Source organism: Artibeus jamaicensis, unplaced genomic scaffold (assembly GCF_021234435.1).
Source record: "Artibeus jamaicensis isolate MK-2021 breed Jamaican fruit bat unplaced genomic scaffold, CSHL_Jam_final contig_3152, whole genome shotgun sequence".
NCBI classification, from domain to species: domain Eukaryota; kingdom Metazoa; phylum Chordata; class Mammalia; order Chiroptera; family Phyllostomidae; genus Artibeus; species Artibeus jamaicensis.
Genome location: NW_026521729.1, coordinates 5,530,975 through 5,556,788, shown reverse-complemented (window position 1 = coordinate 5,556,788; position 25,814 = coordinate 5,530,975). Strand labels below are relative to the sequence as shown.

Here is a 25,814-nt window from a genome sequence, read left to right as displayed (position 1 = left end):
CCCAGTCTCAGATGTTTGCCAGGGATCAGCTCTACTCCGCATTTCCTCCTTGGGCGCGGGGGTCAGGCTGTCAGGGTTCATATCGGGGCTCTGTGCCAATACGCAGTGTCTTTGCTGGGCACCCCTGTAGGGCAGCCTTGCTCACATTGATGTCGTTGCCCTCTATCTCCTGTTCCTGAAGTGCAGCCAATGGAAAGCAAGCGTCTCGCGTGCCTTGCCTCGTTCCAGGCAGCGTGGCCTCCACAGAGGCCCCCGAGAGCCTCTTCCTCCGGTAAATGCAGATAATAATAGTCCTGATTTCACAGCGCTCTTGAGGGTTAAAAGAGTTAATATGTATGAAGAATTTAGAGTGGTGGCTGGCATATAATTAGCACCATGTAAGTGTTAACTCTTATTGTTATTCGGAGGGTTGTGGTGAGCATCAAATGGTGAAGTATGGGGAAACTATCATTACGTGTCTATCCATCCATTTATCCACCCATCCACCCATCCATCCGTTCACCCAGTCTGCACAGTAACATGTTAAGTATGGGCAGCACAACTGCGGAGAAGCCCTGTCCTTCCTCTCCTCGCTGGCAGGCAGTTCATCAAACAGATGGCCTGCTGGGACTGTGCCGCCGCCTGGCTCAGTGTTGGGCGTGAGCAGAACGGCACAGGAGCAGAGGTGAAGCCGGTGCTCGACCTCGGGGAACTGCTACCCTTCCTCCTAACAGGCAGTTCCAACTGACACGGAAAATGGAAAAGAGAGCAGGTTGTACATGGAGCCAAGCTCAGTGTGCTCGGGGGTCACCAGGGCCGGGGACAGACTGTCTTCACGCTTCTGGAAGGTTCCTGAGCGCTGACGGGCCCAGTCAGTGGTCCATGCCTTAGGGGCCTGTCTGCATTCTCCTGGTTGTTTTATTCGGCTCAGTATTTGTTTTTTTCTTTTTTCTTTTTGGTTGTGTAGGATCTTCTGACATGTGCAGAAAACAAAAACAATGAAACAGGTGCTATTTTCCTTGGGGCCCCTTGAAAAGTATAAACTATGTGTAGTCTTAAGTTAGTTAGGCCTTGCTTTTCCAGCTTTTTCGCTTTCTGTTTTTGTCAGATTCTACACATTAATCACTGTCTTTACAATGGTACACCCTGCAGCCTATCTAGTGCTGGGGACCCAGAGCCCTCCCACCGGCCCCGCCCGACCCCGCAGGGGGCGTGTCTAGTCTGGACGCAGACCCTCAGGTGGCCGCCGCCGCGTGGACCACGCTGTTGTCAGTATTATAAACCACATTGTGATGTAATTTAACATTTACTGGCAGATTGCAAAGTGCTCTTGAGAACAACCCCCCCCGCCTTGTGCTTTGAGATTGAAACACTTTTTTTTTTTTATGGTCAATCTGGAAAAAGAAAGTAAGTCTGAGCAGAAATACTTGTCAGCCCACAGACTACGGGCCTGGCCTTGGACGGAGGGCGGCTTCCTCGGGAAGCAGCGGGCAGGTCGCGCGGTTTCAGACGTTTGCTTTCCAGGCCGAAGAATGTTTGCCTGCTGCCCTCTCCACTCGCCTGCCGACGGACGTCTGTATCCTTTCCAGTTCCTGGTTATTGTAGATCAAGTTGCTCTCCACATTCTCGTTCCAAGAAAGAAACGAGATGTTTGCGGAGGTCAGCGAGCGGAGGGTGAGGTTTCCTTACCCGACCTGCGGAGGGGGCAGACTCCATTTCATCTGTTACTGGATGTCCTCCTCCTCAAAAATAGTGCCCAGGGGTGGCCAGAGCCTTAACGTGGAGACTCGTGGGAGGTCGGCAGTTTGTGCATTATGCATGAGGGCCCCTCACAGTCCCGGTGGTCACCATCTGATGGACTTGAACATGATTTAGCGTTTCAGATGACTCATAGGAGCTCGGGAGCAGCCAAGGCCGTGGAATGTCCCCAGGCCAGTGTCTCCCCCTTGCACTGAATAGAAGTTTCCACCTCTTTGCCGCTCTGTCCCCTTTCCTGGCTTCTGAGGGGATCTGTGAGCAGCCCCCCCAGTGTTGGTGGGTGGTCTCCCAGATGCCTTTTCTCCATCAGGTAGTTCGGAGATTTTTCCCCCCTAACCAAAGGTTTTATGACTTTAAAAAATACAATTTAATCTATAGTGACTTTTTGCTTTCTCATTCATTCATTCCCTTATACGTGTATTAACTGACATTTATTGAGCACCTACTGTATGCCCATCCGTATTTTAGGCATGAAGGGCGTAACGGTTAATGAGACAGATAAGGCCCTCGTTCTTCTGATGAAGGGGACAGACATAACAAAAAATTCGATAAACCCAGGGAACGGCGAGTGCTTTGGAGGGGACCGATGAGAAGCAGCTTGGGTGGGGGTGCCGGGAGGAGTGTTGGGGGAGGAGGGAAGGTCTCTGAGGTGGTGACTTCTGAGATGGGGATGATGAGAAAGTGTCAGCTGCGCCCAGATCTGGGACTGTGGGCATTCAGGCCAAGGAGAGAGCACATGCAAAGGTCCTGGGGAAGGAACAGGTCTGAAGAGGTTGGCTCTGGTTTTCTCTCCCCCACCAGGTCCTCCCCATTTTGTTATTGTACTTTCAGGGCAGTTGGAGAGATTAATTTTGCTCGTTTTTATTTTCATCCTCACCCTGAGAATATGTTTATTGATTTTAGAGAGAGAGAGAGAGACAGAGAGAGAGAAAGACACCAGTGTGAGAGAGAAGCATCGATGGGTTGCCCTCTGTACACGTCCGGACCAGAAATCAAACCTAGACATGTGCCCTGACCTGGGATTGGACCCACAACCTTTTGGTATTTGGGATGACACTCCAACTAACTGAGCCACCCCACCAGGGCTATTCTCCTCTTTAAAAAATTGTTTTTTCCACTTGAAGGGATAAAACACCTTGTGGACTATCCTTACAATGGAATACTACTCAGCCATAAAAAGGAATGGACGATTGAGTCTTGCAGTGATGTGGATTCTTTAAAGGCTCTGGCCCCTGAGTCAAAGTCTTGCAGGAGAGTGTTTGGAGGCTGCTTCCTAGCTGCAAGGGAGGCAGGGAAATTGGATGTCTGACCTTCGTACCTTTGGTCTCAGGGGTGCTCTAAGGCTCATGTAGTGGGGAGTTGGCTGAGCTGGACAAAGGAGAAGACTGTCAGCTGTCCCTACAGACTCTCACAGCACCATGTCCCTTTGGAGAGTTTCACAGCCGTCTCCCTATTTTCCTGAACGTCAAAAGGGCCCCCGCAGAACACGTGCCAAAGGTGTGCTTACGTTCAGGCCCCCAGGGCAGCCTTAGCCCTTCTTCTGGGCTCTTTCCTCTGCATTTGGGTGTCTTCTGCCTTTGTAGTCACAGCAGCTTAAGCTGATGCACCGGAGCATCCTGAAGGAGGCTCCACAGGCACCATCTTCCCTCAGCGACCCTTAGAATGTTCTCAGAAAACAGGGAAGGGGAAGGTAGTTGCCCACTGTTGTACACTTGCCAAGACTCTGGCTTGGGCCTGAGCACATCAGCTCCATGAATCCCCCCGGGACTCTGTGAAACACCTCTGCCTTCCCATTTGACGGATGAGAAGACCGAGGCTCCCGACTCATTTCTCGGGTATCACAGAGCTCTGGAGCTGCTGGATGTCTTAAACCAGGTCTCGTGGCATTTTTCTGAGAAAACAAAACAAAACTAAATGGAACGAAATGATAATAAAAACGTTTTCAAGTTTTAGGAAGTCCAGGTGAGGCAGAGACTCGGGTAGGCCTTTGGACCTAATGCAGCCCTTCGTTTTCACTGAAAATGATAAAAAGATGATGTAGTTGAAGGTGGAGATTCGTTAAAGTCTCGGGAGCTGTGGTTGAGTGGTGTGTTTTTTATGGGTGGCCTTTCAATGCCTTTGATTTGGAGCTGGTGCCGCTGATGGAGGGTCCCGGGCAAAGTGAACCTGCCGCAATGAGCGCGGCTGCCTCTGGTTCTAGATGAGGCCGTGACCGAAGCCGGCAGCCAGTCCGAGTGGCCCGCACCTCCAGCCCCCAATCTTGCCTTCAGCGGGACTCGGTGGTCAGGACAGACAGGCGCCTCTGCTGCTTTCTCCGGCCGCGATGATGTCGTCAACAAGAGAAAACAATGACAAGTGGAGCAGTAGAAAGAGCCAGGCCTTAGGAAAAGGGCGGCAGAGTTAAAACCCTCACGCAGGTTATTAGGAGGACTCCCCCGAGTCTTCGTTTTCCTTCATCTGTGTGGTCGCCTGTCTGGGGGGGGCGGTGAGGGGCTGCCAGACCGTCACCGCCACAGGGGCAGGACACACAGTCGGCGTTCAGGACGCATCCGTGGGATGAATGAAACCAGCGAGAGTAGGTCTGTCTCAGGGGCTCTGCGCACTGAGTGCTGACAGACGCGTGCAGCATCTCCGTGCTGGGCGTGCTCAGCAGTAACCCAGAGTCTGGTTGGAATGTGCATTCTGAATCAGGAGGTTGAGGGTGGGGTCCGTGATTCTGAATGTGTGCTGAGCATCTCGGTGACATGGAGGCTGCTGGTCAGGGACCATGCCTTGTGCAGTGAGGGGGTACATACCCGACCTGCACACGTGCAAGTCTTGCCAGGTGGGAGTGAGGTGGGGGGTAGGGAGTCACCTGGGCCAGTGATCTTCCAAAAAGAGCTCATCTCGGGTCCAGAAATGTCCCCATCTGACACCTGTGAAGGGACACGAAGCACACGCTCTCTGTCCTCACGCCAATGGGCCGGCTGCCTGGCTGTGGTAGCTCATGTTTGCCACGTTTGGTGAAAATGGTGGTTCTGGCCACCTGTTCCTCTGAGTCCCCAGTGCGAGACGCGAGCATCAATAACCACTAACGCTTGTTAGGTGGGGTGTGCGGTGAGCACTCGGCACAAGCTGAGCACCTGACGGCCACTTCAGAAGAGGTATCTGGTGATGATGGTGGTGGTGGTGGTGATAGTGATGATACCGATGACGACTGTTTTATGAAAGCCTTTCACATCTTCTCGTTCCCTTGGCAATTTGATGATGTGGGTATTAACTATCTGGCTCTGGATTATCTATCTTGAGATCCCGGACATACCAGGCTCATTCCAGCCTCTATACCTTTGCTTGGAAGAGTAGTTTCCTCCTGGGGGAGATTTCCAACCCTGGCGACATTTGGCAACATCTGGAGACATTTTTGGTTGTCATCACCGGGGGCTGCTATTGGCATCTAGTGGGTGGAGACCACGGGGGCTGCTACACATCCTACAAGGCATAGGACAGCCCCCCCACAACAAATACAGGACCCCGTCATCTCGGGCGAGGCTGAGAAAGCCCGGTGTGAGTGGCTCTCCTCTAGTGAATGCCTCCCCCCTTTTCCCTGTGAATATTCTGTCAAGCTCTAATCTGACACTGGAGTGGAAGAATCTCATTTTGTTATTTCCCCAACTTTTAAGGCTCATAGCCTCCTTGTGCTATGATTCAAAATGCCACCAGCCAGAGCCACCCCCTGTCCCCACACCTGCCTGCCCTCTGCCTTCCACCACAAAGATGTCGTGGGTGGGACGATTTGTTTTCCCATTCAATCCGTGTAAGGGGGGGAGGGGGAGAAGGGCCCCAGCAGGCCTGGGCCTGTGCCGTCCACACAGAACTGGCCCCAGGGCTCTGTGGCTGCTGCCACCCTGATCGGATGGAGATCAGGACCCTGCCCAGGTTGAGGAAGCAGAATGCCCAGCCCCACCGCGGTGGCCACATCCAAACTTGTTTGTTTGTTTCAAAGGGAGAAGAAGAAAGCAAGTTAGGCAGCTAGTTTGGCAGAATGATGCCCTTCCCTCCAAAAAAGGAGGAAGGCTAATGAGGTGCCCCCCCCGCCCCCCCGAGCAATTTAATTCGGAGAGCAGGAGGGTCCCTGGCACACCTGCCCTGCAGTCAGCTTCCCCGTGAGAGCCGCTCTCTCACGACACACAGGGGTCAAATGCGCAGGCCCTGGGAGGCAGCCTGGCCAGCACCGGCCCGCCTGGGACGTCTGTGGGACCAGGAGGAGATGTGGATGGGGAAGTGGGCGGGCGGGTGCCTCCTGGACATGGTTTCTGTCTGCAGGTTCCTGCAGGGGCGTCGATCAGAGGGGGCAGCCAGCAGCCTGGCCCCAGAGGGGATGAGCCTTGATTCCGTCTCTGGCCGCCTTTTACTGCTGGCGGCAGGTGCCACCTGTGTCTGGCCTGAGAAAGGGCCATCCGCAGGCACCCCGGTCGGCTATGCTCCCGCCTCCCCTGGGTGAGAGAGGAGGAATAAAGAAGGCAGGGCCCGGCGGTGGGGTATCGGGGGGCTGCGGCCACCCCCGGGGGGGGAGACCATCTACCTACCAGTCCTCATGGCTGCCCCCCTTCCCATCACCATTCTGGCCCCAGAGGGACAACCCAGCGACCCTTCAGAAGGATGCCTGCCTCCTGCTGTGTTTTATCCCGGGGGCAGTGGTGTGGCTGTGATTCCTTTTTCCCATCATTGACACACTGGACCTCTGTTAAATAGGACTGAAAGCAATTAATCAGGGGCAGAACTCCTGAGAGTCCCATTCATAAATAACCCCTTCCTTAGCCCACCCCCCCCCCACAACCTGCCACCTCCCCAGGCACTGGGGTGTGGGGGAGATTTATAAGCCCAAAGCCCACAGGCCGGGCTTGCAGAAAAGAGTGTATCCGACCCTCTGACTTTGTGTGGGGGGTTAAATGGCTGAGATCAATATATTTCCATAAGCGCCGAAGGGACATCTTTACGGCGTGCACATCAGAGTTTATAATGTAGAAGAGGCGGAATCCGCCACCAGCCCCAACTGGGGCATAAAACCCATCTTCCAAATAAAAACATAGACACACTTCAGCAAAAATTCTGTTCTGTGGCTGTGAAAGCTGCAGAGCAAGGTCTGGTGGGAATAAGGCCGACTGGAATCCGAGTCGGGACGTGCAGATGAGTGTGCGTCGGGGGAGGCTTCCCCGCGCCGGTGGGTCCGGCACTTGGCCACGCCTGGTGGGGGGTGGCAGACCCATCTCCCGGGAGCTTCGAGACCTTGGGCAAAGTCACGCCTGTTCTCTAAGCATCCGTGTATTCGCGAAAGCAATAGTGCCTGGCCCGATGAGGTTGTAAGGATGAAATGGACTAATGTGTGCCAAACATGTAGCCCCTCTGGGGTTTAATAATGACTCCAGAAATGCTCGGAAGAAGAAAAAGATGCTCTTGATGACGTTGGTGGCAGTGATCCGCTGGTGTCCGGAAGCCACAGGCCTTACTCTGTGACTCGCAGCTGTCCGGCAGGAGGCAGGTCCCGGCACTCTGAAGGGAGCTCGCTGGCGGAGAGGCCAGGCAGCGCGCCGCTGGGCCGTGTCCCCCCTCCAGGGCTGGTCTTGGGCCCCTGCCTTCGAGCCCCTGTCCCTTCACCTCTCTGTCTTCCTCCCCCTGCCCAGCGGCTCGTCTCCCGAGACTGTGAAGCAACTCCCACGCTGGGTCTAGCAAACCACGCTCCAGATGAAGAACTTGTCGCCGAGGTTATCAGTCAACATTCTGGTGTGACGGCTGGGTGGCCTGTGACTTCATTCCACTGTGTTCGTCCAGGGATGCCAGTAAATGTGGCGAGTGGGAGACCCTGAGCAGCCGGCATCAGCGCGGAGGGGACGGCTGCCAGTTCGGCCACTGGGATTCTGTGTACCCCTTTTGGGTCAATTACAACCTTGTGCTGAACTCAGATCCTCCTTTATGGGGGCCAGCTGAGTCTGTGATCATCTCAAGGGCTGACGTGTACCGCACCAGGCGTTCAGGGCCGCGCTTGACAAGAGCGATTTTAGTGAAGCTTCCCAGCAGCCTCACAAAGGAGGCCCTTTCATCCCGCAGTCTTCTTGGCTGCGAGCAACCGAAGCCATCTTGCTGTTCAAGAAGGGGGAGTTCATTGGAAAGACATCGAGGGCTTCCGATACAACTGATAACTGTTGCGACTCCGGAGGGTATTTGGCCCCATGGTCATGGTCAGAAGGCTGGAGCACAAGGCGGTGAGCAGGGGCAGGGACCCCGTGAACCCCAGAGGGCCAGGCGGCAGGGGGGCTGCTCTGTGGGCCACCCCTGCTGCTCCGATCCGCACAACCTCTGGGCTTCTCCAGCCCAAGAATCACTCAACCCAGATTGTTGAGTTTTCATGAACTCCTACCCCGCAGCAGGAAAAAAAAAAAAAAGATCTTATCTGTTAAGCATCTATAAGGCCACATAGTCTCTATCTGTCAAGAGCAGACGCCATGGGGGCATCTCCAAAAGGAGTTTCGAACGGGGGGGATGGCTGGATTCTGGATGGCCCCGATGACCAGCCAAGAACCACAGTGGTATCGCTCCTGACCCCGCTGGACAGGCTGATTCACTGCCGCTCAGAGGGGAGGGTGAGTTCCGAGTCTCTCACAGGCATCAGTGGGCAGAGCTGGATTTGCTGTCCGAGTTCTCGGACACGCGGCTCCTCCCCGCTAAGTGACTCTTACTTTCATGGAGGATTGCATCGGTGAGGGATTGGTTAGGGATTGTCACATAAAATATGCTATGCCGTCCTCGGTGCCACGCTCCCAGGTGGACGGCAGGCCTTCAGCGTGACCGGGCTTTTAGAGGTGGGACCGCGAAAGGCTGTTCTCCTTGGAATTTGCTGTGGTCGTTCTGACTCCTTCCTGGGAGAATCCTCCGCTTTTCACGCACGAGACGCTCGGCTGCACTTGTCACAGCCTACAAGGTGATTTCAGCTCTCCGACGCCCAAGAACCTTTTCCGTTAGTCAAAACACAGCTGCGGAGGCCCGTGGGATCCGCTAATGGGCACTCCAGCTCGGGCACGTCTGTCTGTACCTGGGGAAATAGATATAATTAGGATAACGGGTATCATACGCATATGCAAATGCAGCAGGTAGAAGTGACTGGGCCTGAGACAGGGCTCGGCTTTGCCAAATCCCCGCAGACCAGCCGTGCGGTTGAGCCAGGGGCCCACACCGCCCTCTCCAGAACCGGCTCCGGTGCCCTCTCCCCATCCCCGCTTCTTCCCAACGCTGCCGGAGCAACCATGCAACTTAGTTTCCTTTTTAAAATATTAAAAAGCGATCCTTGTAATTCTCTGGAGAGGCTCTTCCAGTAGCTCCTGTCTCACGAGGCCGCAGCGGTCCCAGCCTCTGAGAGGCACGAGAGGGAAGGAGGGACAAGAAGAGAACGGACACTCAGGGTCCCCAGGCCGAGAGCACAGGACCTGACAAACCATTAGGAAGCCCGGGTCTTTTTGTTTCTTTGTTTTTGTTTTATTCCCCCAAAGAGAACCATCCGACAAGGAGGGCCCGGAAGTTTGAAGTTGGGAGGCAGATGGCTTGGGTTTTAGTTGCCTTTTCCTGGAGCTGCGACCTTGGGCAAATGACTTACCTCTCTGTGCCTGGGGCTCCTCACCCTAAAACGGGCGTAATGACAGCACTCCGCTCCCAGGGCCTGGCAGGCTCCGGTGATCCTGTGCGATGGGCCCGTGGGAGGGTCAAGGGAGTCCGTGATCAGGCCCAGTGTCCTCGCTTCACCCCACAGCCTCATCCACACGACAGCAGGTAAATCGCTTTGCCTCCCGGACCCTCAGCTTCCTCATCTGTACAGTGGGGGAGCGAAGCCCCCTTTCCAGGTCGGGGGGCGGGGTTGCACGGGCAGTGGGTGGGTGTCCTGGCGCTGTGTCGCCGTAAACAGCAGGGGCGGGTTTTGTATGTGGATAGTAACTCTGAGTCTTTTGGGAGCCCAAGGCCTGAGGGGACGGGGACAGTCCGTGTGAAACCCAGGGTCTGATGGGGTGGAGCGGTCCTTGGTCCCATGCAGCCTATCGGAGAGGCCACGCAGCTGGGAGGGGGGCCTGCAGGGGGCGCTGACTCTGACCGAGCTGTGCCTGTTCCCCGCGGACGCCCCATCCAACTGAACCACTGCCCCGCCCCCGGGCAACCGACTTTGCTGTTGCAGCTGGGACCTAGCCTTTCTCCTTTGTGTGCGCCTGCGCCGGCCACAGTGCCTAGTGCATTGCAGATGCTCAAGAAATATTTACCGGTTTCCTGGGTCAGTGGGTGAGTAGATGCCGAATTACACTGTGAACCCATTTCTCTGCCCTCTGGGTGGAGTAGTGACCGCTGGCCGAGTCCTGGTCCCTCTGCAGACAGCAGGGACGATACCTGACAATGCCCAAGTCGCGCAGACACGCCGTGGCCTCAGAGCCACATCCGGATCTCAGCTCTGCCCTATCCTAGCAGCGGCCTCCTTTGAACTTTGGTTTAAGAAAACCTGCTGCCACGTCAGTTGGCTGCATCTGTAAAATGGGGATAAAGTCAGATGCCCTTTATAAGGTTATTGCGCAGATGACTTACACGCATAGATGCCGGTGCCAAACGCGTTCGTAAAAGGAAGGCAGCTGGTCAGAAGCCGATCTTCCCGTCCCTTCCCCACACAGATTCCCGGCTGTTTCGCCCCAGTCCGGTTCCAAGCCCCAGAAGTGAATCTGATCCTTTTTCTCTTATCCTGGTGGCATTGATGGTTTTTATTCTGTCGACAGCATCGATACTCGTTCAATAGCATTTCTCGAATGAGCATCTGAATGAAGCACATTACAGACGACGAAAGTCATTTCCACGCCGCAGATTATCTCCCACGATCCTGTTTCTGTCGTTATCTGGGGCCTGGGTAGTTGGCAAATCTCCACAGCTACTTAAATGATAACATTAGTCCTAATACCGTGTAAAATGACTAGTTCCTTGGGGTAGGGTTAGTTTTAATAGTGTATGTCAACAGCAAATAGCTCCGAGGACCCCAGAGGAAAAAACGCAGCCCCCGCTCTCACTGGAGCGGTGATATGGATATATTTAATATCTATGTTAAAAAGCTCTTAGGCGCCATGGCGATATTGAACCAGATAGTTAGACACATGCAGGCTAAGACCCTGGGCTGTTTATAGGGCATGATACGGTGTGCATTACAGAAACCTTTTGAGGTTGTTCAAAGTCAAATTTGGGCTTCGAAAATCTTTGACAGACATTTGACCCCAGCAGTAAAAGGCTCTGAAACAAGCTGAGAGAATAAAATTGCTTCCTTTTTTTTTTTTTGGTGAGTCTGTTGATAAGTTTGCTACACTATTAAAATGTTTAATCACTCGCCTCCAGCAAGAGCAATCTCCCATCTGAAGTTGCAATTTATTAGAGCGCCCGGAACATACTTGTTATTTGCCCCGAAGATGGCCAGGGGGGCCTTAGAGGGAAAACGAAACACAGTTTGGAATCAAGCAGAGAGTCTCAGAGGAAGGGGCCGAAACAAAAATTGTTTGGGGATGAATGTCGAGGGAGATTAGGTAACACTTGCACCAATTTTTAAATTTTATTCCAAATGCACCTGGTGAAATCAGAGTGGCCTCTGGTCCAGACATGGGTGGCAGGCCTGCTCTGGTGGGGGGTGGGGTGGGGAGAGGGCAGCCGGGGGCAGGGCTGCTCCCCCGTGGCACACCTTCCAGGAAGGGGCAGTCCTCTTGGCTCCAGGCTGTGGCCAGAGAAGCCCAGAGCCGAGGCACAATGAATGGATGCTGATTTCAGCAGACTAGTAGGCCCTGGTAGGTGTGGGCCTCACTCCAGCTTTTCTTACTTAATTAACCAAAGGCAAACAGTTCTGCAGTAGGGGGCCAACTGGGAGGCGGTGAGCCCTGTTAGACTGTGGAAACTGTGGGCGTCTTGGGTTGTCGTCATTGGCGCAAGGCCAGAGACCCCACCCCTGGAGGGAGGGGCCCCTTGGATGACCGCAAAGAGTTAACTCCTTCTGGGCATTCAGGGCTGTGCCTTGGAGGTAATGAGTCAACTGAGAACGGTCAGGTCACAATTCTCTGAAAATTTGATGATTAATAATAAACAAGGCATTTTCTATACAGGGTGGGGTGAAAGTTGTGAGTGTAGGGAACACAGATTTTATTCTTGTGTTATTATTTTACTAGTGATTGTATTGTTTTTCATACGAACAATGGTAAACCTACTTGTGGCCACCGTGGAGACCATCCCGGGTCCTTGCCTACACGTCATAGCTGCAGTCCCTTTATAATCTATTTCAAACTGGGTTATGGGGAATAGTAGCAGGTATTCTGTCAGAGAAGCGTGTTAGGGGTCTAAATTTGGTACAGGTGCACCTTGCAGAGCCATGGGGGCTCAGGCATGTCCCGCAGGGGACACCGAGCAACGTACCTGGTCTCGCTCTGTTCGCCTCGACATTTCCCCCAACTCACTGGCTAGGAATTCCTTTCTTCGAAGGAAGTCTGTCTTCATCTTCCCCCTACACAATGAGGTTTGAGAATCACCGCGTCGTAGGCAGAATTCTAGACATGCTCCCCCCTTTCCAAGGTTTCCTGCTGGTTTCTCACTCAAAACCCGGTGCGGGCACCACTGGGGAGGGATTCTGCTGATGTGAAATTGGGTAAGTTCACCGTGCGATGCCGGGAGAATCCAGGTGAGCCGGATCCAATCAGCGGAGCCCTGGACCGAAAGAGGGAGAAGGGCTTGAAGTTCCCTCACTGGTTTGGAAGGTGGGAAGGACCACATGAAAAGGAAGGTGAGTGGCCCGGAGAAGCCCTGGCTGAGGACCGGCACCAAAAACAACCTGAAGGGACCTGCAGGCAGATTCTGCGCAGAAGCCCCCAGAGAGGAACCCAGCCTGCCAACACCTTGAGTCTGGCCTTGTGAGATTCTAGGTAGAGAACCAGGTGAGCCGGCGGACTTCGGACTCACAGAACAGTGAGATAATAAGTGAGTGTTGTAGGAAGCCACTAAATTTGTGGTAATTCGTTATACAGCAATAAAAAGCAAAATGGTGCTGGATTAATTGTGGTACTCTCTTCCCTGCTCCATGATGTTTATAAGGTGTTTTACATGTAACAAAACACTTCCATCGGTGGGGGCAGAGCAGCAAGGCTCAGCTACGGCGGGGCAGGCGTCTCCGTTTTACAGGTGAGGACATAGCCTGGGGAGACGGAGGGACTTGCCCAGGACACTCAGCCTGTGGAAAGGAGGCCAGGTGACTTGGACAGGGTTCTTTTTGTGACTTGGTTTGAGGGCTTGGTCTTTACTCTCTCTCACTATCAAAGAGGAGAAACGTGAGTATTTGGAGACTTTGCAACTGGGAGCTGGCAAGGAGGATGAGGAAAATTCCAGAGGAGGACGCATCGGGCGGAGGGTCCGCCTGCTTCCTCAGAGGGGTCCTTTCCCGCAGCTCTGGTCTGTGCCCGGAAGAGCTAGGCGTCAGTGACAATGTGTGGGGGCAGGGTGCGCCGCAGGACATGGATGCTAGGAAGTTTGATATGTGACACACAGACCCGTGACACCAGAGGCGCAGGGTCTTCGGGCTGCCCTCCCAGGCGGTGGTTTGCTGAGGTGGGGCTGCAGGCACAGTTCACCCGCTTTCTTCGCCATCGTTAACATCCCCACCTCTGAGTGTGCACAGGTAGCATCTCTACCTGCACCCCTTAAAGGGACCCTGACTCAGCATCCTGAAGCAGAGCATTATCTAGAACCACCTTCCCTGGACACAGTGGAGACTGAGGCTCAGAACACGGACTTCTTCAAGGTCACAGTTGCCTTGACTTTCCACTGAAGAGACCCCCCCCCCAGACAACACACCCACCTCACACACCTTACACCAAGCTGTGTTACCACCGCTGCTCTCCTCACTGGCTCAGGATCACTTCCTGATGAACCAGAGTTGCTAACCGAGCAACTGCAGTGCATGTGTGTGCTTGTTCTGGGCTCTGCGCGAGTCAGAGCCGTGTGTTTACTGTTGTCTGATGACGGTAGACTCCAGCGCTGACAGAATGCGCATCCCGGGCTGGACACTGTCTTGGAAGTCCCAGGAGTTAGCTCTCAGACTCCCAACAGCAGGCCCGTGGGGTTGCGGGAAGTCACCAGGACACAAACAGGTGTTTTTTTGGCAGAGACAAATGTAGGTTTTGTATGAACGGAGTGTGTGTGGGATACCTCTTAACAGAGAGAAATACAAAGGTAGAAATATACAATCAGGTCGACGCCTTGGATAGAAGACACTCACAAGGAAGGGAAGGGCTCAGAAGGATTACAGTAAATCTGCCTCGGTTTCCCTCTTTCTCCTTGCCTGTTCCTGTCCTCTGTGAAGTTAGGCAAGGCCATGTGACTTGCCATGGCCAATGGGATGTGAATAAACTTCACGGTGTCCCCTCCAAGAGGAAGTTTTGCGGGTCAGCAGGTGCCTCCCATTCTTCTCCCTGCCCTGGCGTTCACGGTCCCCGGAGCCTCCTTACCCCCGAGACTCTGAGGGGCCACAACGATCAGAGCTCCTCCTCTCTACCCACCCTGTGTCCCCCAAACCTGCCTGTAAACATGGAGTGTGAGTGTAAAATGAGCTTTTGTTCTATTCATTCACTAAGATCTTGCTGATTTTTTTTAATTCACAATTTTTTTTTAACCCAACTGACCTGGGTAGGTGCTGTTATTGTCCCCATTTTCCAGATGAAAAATCGAGGCACAGGGAGCTTTAGAAACTTACGGTCTCATGGCTCTTTCATGGTGGGCCTGGGCTACCAGACTGTGTGTCCCAGTTCCCCAGGGACGTGGCAGAACAGTGGGGACCTTTTGTAAACTAGACACTCGTCCCACCTCAAGGCAGCCACTCAGCTCCGGCAGATGGCCGTCACCTGGAACATGCGGGTTTGAGCAGGATGTGGCTGAGCACCACTGTGCCCAGAGAGAAGGGCTTTCACGGGGCAGGGCCTCCCCGGAGGCTGGAGCTCTGCCTGGGCCCTCGGGTGAGGCCACGCTGTCTCCATTTGCCTGGTCTCCCCTTGGGCCGTAAGTCCATGGGGCTGAGCTCGTCCTTGGAGAGCCAGAGCCATGGAGAAGGTTATGACTCCGAAGTAGTTAGTGCCTGGATCATTGGACCCCCTGCGTCACCTCAGACATTCCCACAGCGTGGAGAGGGGTGCGAACACCCGAGAGGGTGCAGGCCACCTGTGGAAGTGGGCAAGGCGTTCGGGAAATCGAGGTACCCCAGGAAACGGAGGCCCTTTGCTGCAGCGCTTCTCAGGGCCTTTCATAGGCCACACCCACCGGGCAGCTCCTGGTTGTGGGATCTTTTTTTTTTTCCTTCTCTTTTCCAGAATCTCTTGGGAAAGAATGTACTAGAGAAAATTCCTGGAGACAGTCTGGCTAATTTGTGGCTTCCCTCTTCACCTCTCAACACCCTCGATCGTTTCTTGACAGCTTTCTTTCACAATGGCAGTTTTCTCTTAACCAGGAAACGTTTCATTTCTACTTAGGCATTGGTTAAAAAAAAAATTAGGTGGTCCGGTGGAGACCTGGGGACGTCACTGTCTGTCCCCGGGACCGAGTGTCCGCGGGCTCCCTAGGGTGGGTGCTGGCTCTTCCTCTGTTCTCCACTCGGAGAGCCTTTCACTGTGGAGATTCCCAGCCCTGGGCGGGGGCAGGGGTCACTTTAAGGCCCAGAGACAAAGGCCCTTGGGAGGTGCCAGCCTTCTAAAGGAAGCCCTGCCTCGGCCTGGGGGCATGAGCTGGGGGAGGAGGGCAAGGGAGGGGAGGAGAGAAGCCCCTGAGTGGCTGACCAGAGGGCCCCTTTTACGGCCTTCCTGTTTATGGCGGAGAAGTAAACAGCTGGGGAGCCGGGTCGTCTCCAGCAGCAGCTGCGGACGCAAGCTGGCCTGAGACCCTGTCTCTCTGGGTGGCAGTGGGCGGGGAACCTGCCAGTCACGCTAGTCTCAGGGGGATTTCTTTTTAAACAGAATCTCGGGGTGCTTTTCCTTTACCTCACGCCATCTGCTTCTCCCCCACCCGCATGGCTGCTCCTTTTGGGGGTACGGGGGGTGGAATCGGCATGTGTGGGCTTGGGGTTCAGGTCCCGGCTGTGGCACTTAACAGCTGTGTGGCTTCAGCAGAGCGCTGTGCCTCTCTGGGCCTCGTGTGCAGCGATGGACAGGAGGGATCTGAGAGGCGGTGGAGCGGGGCCGTGAATGGCACCCCCAACTTGCCTGGCATGTGGTAAGTGTCAGTCCGTGTTTACTGGTATGATTACTATTTCAACGGTGCTCCTGCGGACACCCCCGGGCCCGCCTCGGTGGAGGGCTGTCGCGGGGTGGGGGGCACGCCCACCTCTGAGAGAGTCCCTGGCCTTGGTCTAGCAGCGGCTCCCCCTCTGTCTCCGGACAGGGCCTGGAGCACTTTGCAGGCCGTGATGGACGAGGAGGTGCCCAGACTAAGATGAAGAGCGTGGGCTGGGGGCAGCAAACACAGGGAGATCAATAAACTATAATTATCAGGAATGGTGTCTGCGGGAAGTAGGGAGTCCTGCAGACAGAGAGAGATGGAGGAGGGGGTGAGAGATGCCCGGGTGAAGAGGCAGCAAGGGCGAGACTGATGGATGCAGACCGAGTGCACGCCCCGGGAAGCAAGAACTGTAAGTGTGACCGCGGGGGTGGGCGGCCTCGGTGGGCATCTGGGCGGGAGCGGGTGTGGGAGGCGCGCACCTGTTTTAACCAGCACCGATGCCCGGGGCTCTGTCCACACAAGTCAGCTTTTAAATTCCCGAGCCTTTGCCCACATCAGCCCTTGCATTGGTAATAAGACGATAAGAGCCCAGATATAATATCTGGGAAGACACTACTGTGTGAGCTCTGGGAGCAGGGGTGAAATTCTCTCGCACCCGCGTGCCCTGTGCGCTCTGTCCCGGGAGTGAGGCCAGGACAGGAGAACGAGGCCGGCCGCCCCGTGTTAGGTTAGAGCCCCTCCTCCCATGTCGCCCCAGGACGTCACTGCCCCTGGGCGGAGGGCCCTCTCCCGGCCCTCCACGTGGGGCCCTCAGTCCTGGAGTCTGCACGCCCCCCCAGTGCTGTCGCCAGGATGAGAAGAACCTGCTGACTCCTTATGAGCTCCGTGACCTGGCTGCTTCCCTAACAGCCTTTGAGATGCCTCTTGAAAAGCTGCTGTTTCCCTGATACCCAACACTTGAAATTTTGAGGCCTCCTGGCAGAAGGGTGGCTGAGCCCGTGGGAATTTTCTTGGCCCTCTGACCCCCCCCCCAGTTCCCACCCCCATTCAGTCTGGCAACCTCTACCAGCAGACAGGGGCCGGGGGGGGGGGGCACTAGGTTGACGTGTCTCCTGAGTACATGGGAGGGACCCTTGCTTGCCTGTCACTCAGCCAGGGGGTTGAGCCCTCCTCCCCCCTTTTTAAACATAATTTTTTTGAAAAAAGAAGCACACGATCACTTGTTTGACGTCGGGCTTTACTGTGCCCCTGGCATGGGCGGTGGCTTTACAAGCACCAGCTGCGGCAGGCAGCCCTCCTGCTCTCAGGGGGGCCAGGCAGAGCTATTTGTCCCTTCATTGGTGGGTGGGAGTACCGGACGGAGGCATCGCCTCCCTGTCCCCGAGCTAGCAGATGGCGGAGGGGGGCCATCAGAACTGCATGGGACCCTGGCTGGTGTGGCTCAGTGCCCTGAGTGCCAGCCTATGAACCAGAAGGTCACAGGTTTGATTCCCAGTCAGGGCACCTGCCTGGGTTGCAGGCCGGTTCCCCCAGTTGGGGGCGTGTGAGAGGCAACCAATCAATGTGTCTCTCACACTGATGTTTCTCTCCTCCTCCCCTTCCCCTCTCTTCTAAGAAGTAAACACATAAAATCTTTAAAAACAGTTCTGTAAAAAGAATTGCATGGGAAGCACAGGGTCACCACTCCCTTTGCCAGTGAGGAACTAAGGCCCTGATGGGGTAACTCCCAAGACCTCAGGGCTCACTAGAGCCCTGACCCGCGGAGGCTTGATCTGGGCCTCTGGGCCCCCGAGGAGCAGTCCCCGAGGAGGTGTCAAGGGACACAGAGTAAACCCCGTCCTGCTTTGGGGGGAGGCGGTCTCCGGGATCGGTCTCACACCCCTCCAGCCCTGTCTCTGGTGCCCCATTTCACAAGCCGGCCAGTCCCCTGCCACTCGGCTGGGGGATCACACGGCTGCCCCGGTTCCCCGGGAGGCCGAGGGCAGGAGCACTGGGCTGGCTGGTGGGGCCCCCAGGACTGTCCCCACCTGTGGGTGCTCCCCGAATCCTGGCTTTTCTCTCTGAGCAGCACCATTCAGAGAGGTCTCTGCCGTCCGGAAGGAGAAGTAAGGACAGTACGTGCCTGCGCCTGGCTGGGTGAAAAGGGACCCTCCCTGAAAAGACTGTCCTGCCGCTTGGGTGGTTTGTTCTGCACACAGGTGGGCAGGTGCCCCCCCAAACCTGTCTCGTGTGGGAGATCGAAGGGGAGGAAGGCGGGACCACGCACAGCAAGGGAGTGGGGCCTCTCTAATCACAGCACAGCCTGGCTTTTTAGGAGAAGAGTGTTTCTACTTTGCTTCTCTGCTCTTTCTCTCTTTCTGTCTTTTGTCATTTCAAGTTGTCACTGTGACCTTGGGCAAAGTGCTCCAGGGCGCATCTCTATCCTTATCTGTGTGTGTGTGTGTGTGTGTCTGAGCCCTGCTTTGAACTGTATAAAACTGTTCAATTTGGATACAATGAAGCCAGATGTAAGCAACGTCAATCACTTTTACTCTATGGCCTCAGAACTCGTGGGATTCTCTCCTTCCTAAATGGCAATGCACAGTGTTCATTTATAAGCTTACTTTTTTACCTGGGTAAGATATCACCAGAAAAAGGGTGGTTCAAAAAAGAAGTGGCGTGTGTGAGTGTTTTCACTTTAATTAAGAGGAAAAGCCAAACAGGGTCCCGGAGTCTGCTAAGAAACAGGCTTCCTGCTCCCGAAGGAAGGAAACCGGCTTCGAGCCCGCCCGACGGGCTGAGAGCAGGATTTGGAGCGAGCATCTCTCGTTTCTTCAACCCAAGTCCATCTCTTCCAGGGTGTTCAGAACCGGCGTGAGACATTATGAAAGGCGTCCACCTGGGTAGGATTCAAAGTGGTTTTATTTTTCTAAATCGAAGGCAACTTCAGTTGTGCTAAGTGGGATAAATTATTCCGGCAACTTCTGCCTCTCGGTTGCCGTTTTGCGTGGGGAGACGTGGCCGCTGTCTGTGGAAGGTGAGGAATTGTTTCCACCACAGGTTTTCTGGGCCAGAAGAATAAAAGGGCCGGGAAGAAATGATGCACATTGTCGATCGTCTCTGTGTTTTTCCCAACGACGGTGGTCCCCTTTCTTCCCAGGCAGCCCCTCCCCCCGCCTGTGGGCCTTACCCCTGCCCTGCCCACCCCCGATGAGCAAGGTGTCTGGCTTAGACTCCCACAGGTGAAGGGGGCGCAGGAGGGCAGGAAGGAGGGCTGGGGGAGCAGGGCGGGGTCCGTAAGCAGAATTGAGAGCTGACCTTCAGCCAGAGGCCAGAGGCCACCGGCCCAAGGGGAGGAGGGTCTGGAGGTACCTGCTGCTTCTTCTTTCTGGTGCGGAGTCAACGTTCCCAGTGAAACCTCCCCTTCGGGGCACTTTAGGGAATGATTATGTGAACTGCAATGACTGGTGCTGTGAGTTTTTAAAAGCTTTACTTTCTTTAAAAAAAAAAGATGAGTTTGTTGGAAGCCTTTCCTGGAGGCAGGCAGGAAAGACACTGAAGGAGCGATATTGTAGGTAAAGTTATTGCCGACGGTGGTTTTCTGATGGCTTATTTTTACCCCTACATTTTGTTCTGTTTTTCCCAACTATATGCAGTAGCAGAAGGACGTGGTTTTCTGCTCTGTCCTCCGTTCTCCCAAGTGCTTTGTGCAAGGGTTCAGAACGATAAATGGATGCATACGCAAGCTGGCTGGGTAACCCCAGTTTTCTCTGTGGCTTCCCCGAAAGCCCCCATGGTGCTCTGAACCCCCACCCTGTCCTTGAAGTTTTCATACTGGTGGCCCTGATACAAGCTGAAGGTTTCCAGCCCTTCCCAACTTCCAAAATGTCTCCCTCCCCACGCCTCCTGGGTTTCTCCCTGTCTCTCTGTTGGCGTGGACCAAACACCCCCTGCGCGGGCTGATTTATGGTTGCATTAGGGAAAACTCCACAGAGGGTATAAAATACAGTGTACCGTGCCTGAGCCCCATCTTACGTGTTATCAGTGATTGCAAGTGCGTTTTATAACCCCGGTGCCAAATCGAAATCAAGGTGATTTGCGCATCAATCTCTCAGATACGATCAGGGCATGTTCTGTTGTGCTTGACCTTTGTGGTGCCTTTGGCTGGTCCGACTTGTCTAAGTCCCTTGGACAATTGCTCAGGGAAAGATGGAAAATTCAGCAATAATGGCCAGTGTGGGATTACCTAAAAGCTTCACCAAGATAGATGATAGATAAATAGATAGATAGATAGATGATAGATAGATAAATAGACAGATAGGCAGATAGAACGCAACTTGGCGTCTGAGAAACCCAGGCCGCTGGCCTGGCGGGGGGTCCCCGAAGCTGGTGTCCCTTGCTCTTTGTCTGTACCCCTGACCTCTCGAAAATCTAGAAAGAAAAATGTTGAACTTTATAAAGCTTGGGCGGCTGGCTGGGCTCAGACTGCTCAGAGAAGTAACCGAGTTTCCAAAATGACGGGAAGAGCCGAGACGGGCTTGACACCGGTGGTACTTGTCCTCTCGCCGCCCGACCTGGGTTCCCCGTGTCGATTTTCATAGGAAAGGGTCAGGGGCTTCCAGACAATGCTGTCTCCTTCAGGAAAAGTTCAGATCTCACCCCAAAATGTCGAGGGATATGCTCCCAAGGGCCTAGCAGGCAGGGTTAAAGATATTTTGAAGGGATCCGTGGAAATTATAGATTTTTAGAAGCCTAAGGTTCTGGAGGGATGGTCAGAGGGTATATTTAAGGTAAATATTTTTAAGTCAGGGTTTTATGCCTATAATCTGAGCTTCTCAACTTATATTTAGCCCAAACTTCTTTTGAAAGCAATTCCGTCTCTTTTGATTCTGCGCCCTTTCATAGTCCCGGGGGAGGAAGCTGGGCTGGCTTTCTAATGGTGAGGGCTGCTTTGCAAAGCCTCTAAGACATGCTAATGTGCATGGGCCGATTATTAAGATAAATGCCTTGTGTTGGAAACTGGAGTTAATTATAATATATATAATTAGTTGCTGGTCAGCCTAGAAGTTATAATTTATTGTTCCCTAATTTGCATTTATTATCAAAGATATTTAATTTGAAGGAATTACCAAAAAAAATAACCCGATTTGAGTGGTTATGGAGATGGTGGGATGGTGGGCATTTAGCAAACTTCAAAACTCCTTTTTTAAAAAAAAAACGTTTCTGAACCCATTATACACAATTTCAGGAAATAACACAGCGGCATCAGGAGAAGACTTGGGCCCGATGATTAAAATACAGGAAAGCCATTTTTGCAAGAAGCAGCGGTGCCGTTCTGGCTTGCAGACCCTGCATTTCGGAGCATCAGGTGAGCCCTTGAGCTGGGAGGGCCCAGGCCCAGGAGAGGGACGGAACTCGTGTGATAAGGTTTAAGGTTGCCCTTTGTGCCTGCCCTGTTGAGGGGAGAGAAGACAGTGAAACACAGGTGGGCCCCCTTTCCCCGGATGGCAAAAACGAGACCCGCAGCGTGTGACGGACGGAGTTTCCATGTCCATGCAGATTCTGGTGCTGCCCTTTCTACAGTGTGTTTGCAGAAAGTTCCACTTACTTGTCAAACATATTGCTTCTCTGTGTTCTTTTTCCTTTTAAATCCGCGTCCTACCTGGTTATGGTGCTGGGCTGCTTCAGCTGCACAACAGTAAGCGATTTTTGGGCAACCCCTTGCCTCTGAACTCAGTGTTAGGCCTCAGTCCTCCCGCCTCCCAGGCGGCTTCTTTTTAATAAACGTGCCACAATTTGACTGCAGTGAGTTGGCGTGAAGTGTGTCCGCAGGAGATGTGACGTCCCTGGGCAGTCAGATTTTCCCGTGTCGAGGGGAAGGGACCGTCCCTCCATCCTGGGCTCTCATTCCTAAGGATGCACTGTCTGGTTCCCACGCCTCTGATGCAGGTCACCCGGCAGCCTCTTGGACGTGACTTTCGAGCTTGCAGAGGCTGAGATCGGGATGCGGCTCCCTCCACTCCCGCTTCAAAGCGGGTGTTTGGTCCGTGGCTTTCAGAAGTGGGAGCAAGGCACAGTCAGCTGGAGTGTGACTGGAGTTTTCCCTGCGGACAGAAGTTCTGCTCTCTTAGGGGAGGAGAGGTTGGGCTGAGGGTGGGGAAAGGATTCTTCAGGGCAAGACCTCAAACCACCCTCGTGGGTTCCCCAGGGACCTCCCAGGTGACATGGAGCCCCATGGGACACCTCCCAGTCATTTTTGCAAAGGGCTGGTGGGTTCCCCCTGCTCAGGAAGCCCCAGTGTATCATGTACCAAGGGGGACTTGCATGCAACCTGGGGTCTACTGACTGCAGAGAACTTCAAAACAAATACCAGACACACGCGGTCTCCCTTCTGTAATCACCATGGGCCAGCAGTTCTAATGTACAAGGTTAAGTTCTGGTGAGCTGCCACCAAGGGTCTGCCAGTGACACGCAGATCGACTCCGTGTGGGGGTCCAGATCCCCATTTCCACGCCAGGGTGCCATTCCCCAGCCACTGAGAACCTTGATCGGCAATGGCTCAGAGCTGCCACCCTCCCTCGGGAGGGGCCCCATCGGGAGACAGCGCGAGGGACAGTCCACCACTCAGACTCTGCGCCTCTGTGAGGCCAGGCTCCGCCCTGGCTCCAGACCACGTCCTGGCTCAGCCCCTCTCCTGTCTCTCTGCTCCCTCCCCGCCTCCAGCGTCCCCCCAGCAGATCCCGTGCGTTCAGATTCCCATCTCGGGCAGTGTCTCCACGGAGCCCACCCGCCGCCGCGTGGGACGCAAGGCGGCCTCCCGTTTCCCCAGGTCCACCTCCGGTCCAGGTGTCTAATTTCTTCCTCTTTGCCCGCAGCTGCCAAACGGGCTTCCGATACCGCTTTGGACCTTCCTGGTGCGTTCTGTGTCATCTGTGGAGTGACAGAACTCCGTGGTCCCCTGAGGGTGTTGGAGTTTACTTCTCAAGGGCTCTGTTTGGAGGCCATGGCCAGCCTCTGGGAACAGGCTAGTGTGCGTTTGGCGGCCAGAGAGATCTGGGTTGAGTCCAGGCTGCCCTTCACTTCCTGGGCAATATCAGGCCAGGGAGGAAGCCCGATGCCACCGTCACCCTGCTGGTGACACAGAGTCAGTGTGGTGCCCAGGAGCTCTGGTCCAGAGGCCCTGTGTTTGGTCACTGTCCGATGCAGTGGGGGTGGGCGGGCCAGCAGCGCTGGGGGCAGTCCCGGCTGCTCACAGAATGGTAGCAATGGAGATGATTATCCTGTGGATCAGATGATGAAGATGATAATGACAATAATGACAGCAACAAGGTCAAAGGAACACATGTAGATAAGAGAGGGCAGTAGACCAACTGAATTTCCAGAGATTCTTCCCCAAAGGCACCTCTTGATGAGAGAAAAGAAAGAGAGAAAGAAAAAAAAAAAATCCGAACCTTAGGTTCCTGGAAGGAGCATGTCTTGGAGTCAGCAGACCTCATTTATCTGAGCCTTGGTGTGCTCGTCTGTAAAATGGGCCACGATGTCCCATGAAAAGAGATCGTGGACACAATGCTCAGCCCCGTACCTGGTGCGATAGGGCCCAGCAGGTGTCCGATGGTCAGAAGAAGGCCACGTCTCAGGAGGGGACTGCAGGGTGACACTGGGAAGTGGCAGGGCGTGGCAACTCTAGCAGGAGTGTGTCAAGGCAACTTGCAAGAGCTCCCGGGACACAGCCATGGCCATGTTGGCTCTTGTGACGAGGTCTTGCTGCTTCCTTGAGTTTGCCGTAGCAGTTTCTCTGCCTCCCAGGGTTCTCTGCCACTTCCAGGCCTTGTCTTCACTCCTTTGGCCTCCTTCTCCTGAGAGTCAGCTCCCCGCACAGTGCCCGGGAGGGCTGAGATGTTACTCTGTCATTCACTGGTGCACTAGACCCTCTAGACTAGGGTTGAGACACTGAACCTTATCAGAAGCCAGGCCCGAATATGACAACAATTACACTCATTAGTTGCCATGAGGCCATAAAGTATGTCCTTTCCCTGCTCTGTGGCTTTGGAAGAACCACCTCCCCGCTGTGGACTTCAGCCATGTAGCGTATCAATCAAACCAGCCCTGCTTTACAGGATGGGCACCAAGCGATGGACTCCTACTGGATCTTTGAAATTTAAGGGCTGCAAGATTGATCTGAAAAGAACAACTTATGGAAATTTGGTTGGTCCTAGAAATTCTAGTAGAAAATGTTTCTAGAAAACATGCTGCAAATATTTTTTTCTTAGAAATTTAAATATACTTTTCCAAAGAAATGCGTGGATTAAGAAGTCAAAACTGATAATAATAAACTACTTATAAATTAATGGCACCATATACCAAAGCCTACAAGATGTGGCCAAATTAGTGCCCGGAGAACAATTTATAGCTGTGATGGATTTGTGAAAACAGAAGACTAAAATCATATGTTCTCCACATTCAACTCAAAAAGTTGGAAAACAAACACCACCGCTATTACCAATATACACACATGCACACACACACAGAGGGGAAAAAAACATCTTTCACTGATTTTTACACGGAAAAGTCTTATGACAGTGAGATAGATGTATCTGTACCGGGAGATTTTTCTAGAAGCGATCACCGATCCACACATTTTCCACGGATCAATAACATGTAATTCTATATGGCCCTCGGCAGAGGAGGAGGCTTGATGAAGGACAGAGTCTTTCCATCGTAATCAATCACGCTTTATTTTATCTAGACCATTTGGGGGGAAATGCCAATTGGGGAAGATGAAGGGAATTGTGGCGAGAGTGGGGAGCTCACCCTTGACCATGTGAAGCAGCATTTGCCCGGTGATGCAGTTTGGACTCTAGCGTATTGTCCCATGTGAAGACACGAAGTCGTGAGTGTCCGTGCGGGGACGGAGGACTGTCAGCCAGCCGCCGGGATTTCCAGGGACAGAGGGAGTCGGGGTGACAGCGTGCTGACTTCCTCATCTCCGTCTGTTAGATATTTATTCCGATGACTCCTAGGAGCACAGAGGCTGAGCTCCCTGTTGACGTCATCCAAACAGCATGCTGGTGTTGGGAGACCGGTGGAAAACCTCACCTGGGTTGTGGCAGAGCAGCATTCAAACGCCACTTCTTCAGGTGGGACCCGACTCTGGTCCTGTTCACAACAGCCACTCAGAGAAGGGGGTCAACCCCCCTGTCCTGTGTTCTCTGCACCCTGGACAGTGCCTGCACTTGCCCTCCTGGCCAGAGGGAGGAATCAGGAAACGGAATGCTTTCCAGCACAAGTTTTCATCCCGTTCAGGGGGCAGCTCTACCACACAGGTCACTGACCAGTCAGAGACCCCAGGATGGCTACGCATCTGCCTCTGAACTAGCCACGCCCCCACTGGGTATTGCATTCTTAAACTGAGGTGTCCAGACAAGGTCTCCACCAACTTATCCAACCTCCGGAAGCTCTGCTGTCTGTGTCTTTGACCTGTCAAGTGTGTAAAACGTCTTTGTCTGTTCAGGCTGCTGTAACAGAATGGCACAGACCGGGTGGTTCATGGTCAGGAGATACTTCTCACAGTTCTGGAGGCTGGAGGCCTCTCCTGGTTACTAGTTGTTTTATTGTATCCTTCTGTGGTAGGAGCACAGAACCCCGGGTCGGGGCATGGCTGCGGGAAGGGAATTTGCTGGGATCTTTTTTGTAAGGGCACTAATCCCATTCATGAGGGTTCCACCCTCAGGGCGTATCCCCCCCCCCACCCCGGGAGGCCCCACCCACCTCCTACTATTATCACCTTGTGGGGGGGTTGGGATTTCAACCTGTGCATTTTT

The 25,814-nt window shown here is 53.9% G+C and overlaps 1 long non-coding RNA gene across 1 annotated transcript; it reads left to right on the top strand.

The window, feature by feature from the left end:
• Window positions 1-18,857: 18,857 nt before the first annotated feature.
• On the top strand, window positions 18,858-22,020 carry LOC128627071 (uncharacterized). Its single transcript, XR_008391167.1, has 3 exons — window positions 18,858-19,030; window positions 21,242-21,361; window positions 21,943-22,020. It is a non-coding gene; the product is annotated as an uncharacterized LOC128627071 (long non-coding RNA).
• Window positions 22,021-25,814: the final 3,794 nt, after the last annotated feature.